We start from the raw sequence: 5,000 nt of genomic DNA, 5'->3' as shown, positions 1-5,000 counted from the left end.
GGAAGAACGATATTGTTCACAACAAGTTCAAGGACAACGTCTCAATCAAGGGACACAACCGAATTATGTTGACTGGGTCGCTAAAGTAAACCCGAGTTCATATAATGCACCGCATCCAAAAGAACTAGCCACAACACGTGCATCACTGAGATGTTTCACTAGATGGAACACGTGCGTGACATTAGGATCCTCCAACACCTCTTCGTGATGGAAAGATAGAATTCGAAGCAACCACAGAAGTACCGTCTAGTGGGTAGGCAACACAGGGACTGATCAACCAATATCACCCAAGGCAACGGGTGAAAATGGAAGAGATGCATGCTTGACCGTTCGATACGCAAGGCATGGAGCCAGCCAGCAAGTGCATCTCGATTACAACTCACACACCCTCACGTTCGCAAGACACCACACCACAAGACGGTCCACCCCCCACCTACCATGGGCAAGCAAGCAAATGGAAACATCAAGTGACGCAGGGTCAAGCATCGCTAGGCATGAAAATAACTTTCCACAATATCCGAGGGACTAGCTGCCGAGCTAACCAACGATCAGTGACGACCGTGTGTTGGTATTAATAAAGCTCAACAACTATGACGAGGCTAGTTGTGCCATGATAAACATGCTAACGCACGCACCACGTGAGGGGGGAGGCCTCATCAAGCTCCCTTTAAAACCTGCCAGTGTGGAGCTGGCCGGCTCAAGGAGCACTCCCCCCCTATAAGAGGTTAATATGCAAAAGGCAAAATTGTACAAGTAGATACACTTTTTTTGAGCAGACATAAGTCCATATCTCGGGCTATACTTCGAATTTTGATGCGATTTTTTGCAGTAATTCGTAGAATAATGGTATCTCCTTGCTCACCAAATTTCATAATTTTTCTCGAAGGGGAACTATTTTTTTTATTTTTTTTACTTACCGGGTATGTGTAAAATCGGGAAAAATAGAAAAGCACATGTAGACTTCGAATTTCGACCTCATTTTTTCCAGTCCACCACTAAACAATATCAGGAACCTCCCCACAAAATTTCATTCAGTTTGGCCAAGGTCTTAAATTTGACAAATTTTGGCACCAACCTATCTAGTCGCGGTGCACCGACCAACTTGGCCAAGTGCAAAATGCATCCAATTCAAAACTTTTGTGCACCAACACTTTTACAGTACTCATTTGGGGGCATTTGGAGGCCTTTCCAACCCTCACATCTCAAAAACCACGAATTTCATTTTTTCACAAATCTCCCCACCAAGCCATCTAGCTATGCCGTGGTGCACCGCCAACCTTGGCCATGTGCAAAACCCTCCGAACTCAAAACTTTCGTGCACCAAGAATTTCATGGTATTCATTTGGGGGCATTTGGAGGCCATTCCAACCCTCACATCTCAAAAACCACGAATTTCATTTTTTCACAAAACTCCCCACCAAGCCATTTAGCTATGCCGCGGTGCACCGCCAACCTTGGCCATGTGCAAAACCCTCCGAACTCAAAACTTTTGTGCACCAAGAATTTCATGGTACTCATTTGGGGGCATTTGGAGGCCATTCCAACCCTCACATCTCAAAAACCACGAATTTCATTTTTTCACAAAACTCCCCACCAAGCCATTTAGCTATGCCGCGGTGCACCGCCAACCTTGGCCATGTGCAAAACCCTCCGAACTCAAAACTTTTGTGCACCAAGAATTTCATGGTACTCATTTGGGGACATTTGGAGGCCTTTCCAACCCTCACATCTCAAAAACCACGAATTTCATTTTTTCACAAAACTCCACACAAGCCATCTAGCTATGCCGCGGTGCACCGACCAACTTGGCCATGTGCAAAACCCTCCGAACTCAAAACTTTCGTGCACCAAGAATTTCATGGTATTCATTTGGGGGCATTTGGAGGCCATTCCAACCCTCACACCTCAAAAACCACGAATTTCATTTTTTCACAAAACTCCACACAAGCCATCTAGCTATGCCGCGGTGCACCGACCAACTTGGCCATGTGCAAAACCCTCCGAACTCAAAACTTTCGTGCACCAAGAATTTCATGGTATTCATTTGGGGACATTTGGAGGCCATTCCAACCCTCACATCTCAAAAACCACGAATTTCATTTTTTCACAAAACTCCCACCAAGCCATCTAGCTATGCCGCGGTGCACCGACCAACTTGGCCATGTGCAAAACCCTCCGAACTCAAAACTTTTGTGCACCAAGAATTTCATGGTACTCATTTGGGGACATTTGGAGGCCTTTCCAACCCTCACATCTCAAAAACCACGAATTTCATTTTTTCACAAAACTCCACACAAGCCATCTAGCTATGCCGCGGTGCACCGACCAACTTGGCCATGTGCAAAACCCTCCGAACTCAAAACTTTCGTGCACCAAGAATTTCATGGTATTCATTTGGGGACATTTGGAGGCCATTCCAACCCTCACATCTCAAAAACCACGAATTTCATTTTTTCACAAAACTCCACACAAGCCATCTAGCTATGCCGCGGTGCACCGACCAACTTGGCCATGTGCAAAACCCTCCGAACTCAAAACTTTCGTGCACCAAGAATTTCATGGTATTCATTTGGGGACATTTGGAGGCCATTCCAACCCTCACATCTCAAAAACCACGAATTTCATTTTCTCACAAAACTCCACACAAGCCATCTACCGCGGTGCACCGACCAACTTGGCCATGTGCAAAACCCTCCGAACTCAAAACTTTCGTGCACCAAGAATTTCATGGTATTCATTTGGGGACATTTGGAGGCCATTCCAACCCTCACACCTCAAAAACCACGAATTTCATTTTTTCACAAAACTCCACACAAGCCATCTAGCTATGCCGCGGTGCACCGACCAACTTGGCCATGTGCAAAACCCTCCGAACTCAAAACTTTCGTGCACCAAGAATTTCATGGTATTCATTTGGGGACATTTGGAGGCCATTCCAACCCTCACACCTCAAAAACCACGAATTTCATTTTTTCACAAAACTCCCACCAAGCCTTCTAGCTATGCCGCGGTGCACCGACCAACTTGGCCATGTGCAAAACCCTCCGAACTCAAAACTTTCGTGCACCAAGAATTTCATGGTATTCATTTGGGGGCATTTGGAGGCCATTCCAACCCTCACACCTCAAAAACCACGAATTTCATTTTTTCACAAAACTCCACACCAGCCATCTAGCTATGCCGCGGTGCACCGACCAACTTGGCCATGTGCAAAACCCTCCGAACTCAAAACTTTCGTGCACCAAGAATTTCATGATATTCATTTGGGGGCATTTGGAGGCCATTCCAACCCTCACACCTCAAAAACCACGAATTTCATTTTTTCACAAATCTCCCCACCAAGCCATTTAGCTATGTCGTGGTGCACCGCCAACCTTGGCCATGTGCAAAACCCTCCGAACTCAAAACTTTCGTGCACCAAGAATTTCATGGTATTCATTTGGGGGCATTTGGAGGCCTTTCCAACCCTCACATCTCAAAAACCACGAATTTCATTTTTTCACAAAACTCCCCACCAAGCCATTTAGCTATGCCGTGGTGCACCGACAACCTTGCCCATGTGCAAAACCCTCCGAACTCAAAACTTTCGTGCACCAAGAATTTCATGGTATTCATTTGGGGGCATTTGGAGGCCATTCCAACCCTCACACCTCAAAAACCACGAATTTCATTTTTTCACAAAACTCCACACAAGCCATCTAGCTATGCCGCGGTGCACCGACCAACTTGGCCATGTGCAAAACCCTCCGAACTCAAAACTTTCGTGCACCAAGAATTTCATGGTATTCATTTGGGGACATTTGGAGGCCATTCCAACCCTCACACCTCAAAAACCACGAATTTCATTTTTTCACAAAACTCCCACCAAGCCTTCTAGCTATGCCGCGGTGCACCGACCAACTTGGCCATGTGCAAAACCCTCCGAACTCAAAACTTTCGTGCACCAAGAATTTCATGGTATTCATTTGGGGGCATTTGGAGGCCATTCCAACCCTCACACCTCAAAAACCACGAATTTCATTTTTTCACAAAACTCCACACAAGCCATCTAGCTATGCCGCGGTGCACCGACCAACTTGGCCATGTGCAAAACCCTCCGAACTCAACTTTCGTGCACCAAGAATTTCATGATATTCATTTGGGGGCATTTGGAGGCCATTCCAACCCTCACACCTCAAAAACCACGAATTTCATTTTTTCACAAATCTCCCCACCAAGCCATTTAGCTATGCCGCGGTGCACCGACCAACTTGGCCATGTGCAAAACCCTCCGAACTCAAAACTTTCGTGCACCAAGAATTTCATGGTATTCATTTGGGGGCATTTGGAGGCCATTCCAACCCTCACACCTCAAAAACCACGAATTTCATTTTTTCACAAAACTCCACACAAGCCATCTAGCTATGCCGCGGTGCACCGACCAACTTGGCCATGTGCAAAACCCTCCGAACTCAAAACTTTCGTGCACCAAGAATTTCATGGTATTCATTTGGGGACATTTGGAGGCCATTCCAACCCTCACATCTCAAAAACCACGAATTTCATTTTTTCACAAAACTCCACACAAGCCATCTACCGCGGTGCACCGACCAACTTGGCCATGTGCAAAACCCTCCGAACTCAAAACTTTCGTGCACCAAGAATTTCATGGTATTCATTTGGGGACATTTGGAGGCCATTCCAACCCTCACACCTCAAAAACCACGAATTTCATTTTTTCACAAAACTCCACACAAGCCATCTAGCTATGCCGCGGTGCACCGACCAACTTGGCCATGTGCAAAACCCTCCGAACTCAAAACTTTCGTGCACCAAGAATTTCATGGTATTCATTTGGGGACATTTGGAGGCCATTCCAACCCTCACACCTCAAAAACCACGAATTTCATTTTTTCACAAAACTCCCACCAAGCCTTCTAGCTATGCCGCGGTGCACCGACCAACTTGGCCATGTGCAAAACCCTCCGAACTCAAAACTTTCGTGCACCAAGAATTTCATG

This window comes from Vigna unguiculata, unplaced genomic scaffold, assembly GCF_037176805.1.
Source record: "Vigna unguiculata cultivar grain cowpea cultivar isolate G323 ecotype 2 unplaced genomic scaffold, ASM3717680v1 ptg000010l_ERROPOS18658307+, whole genome shotgun sequence".
Lineage (NCBI taxonomy): Eukaryota > Viridiplantae > Streptophyta > Magnoliopsida > Fabales > Fabaceae > Vigna > Vigna unguiculata.
The sequence above is the reverse complement of the archived record's forward strand: the minus strand, read 5'-3'. Positions refer to the sequence as shown.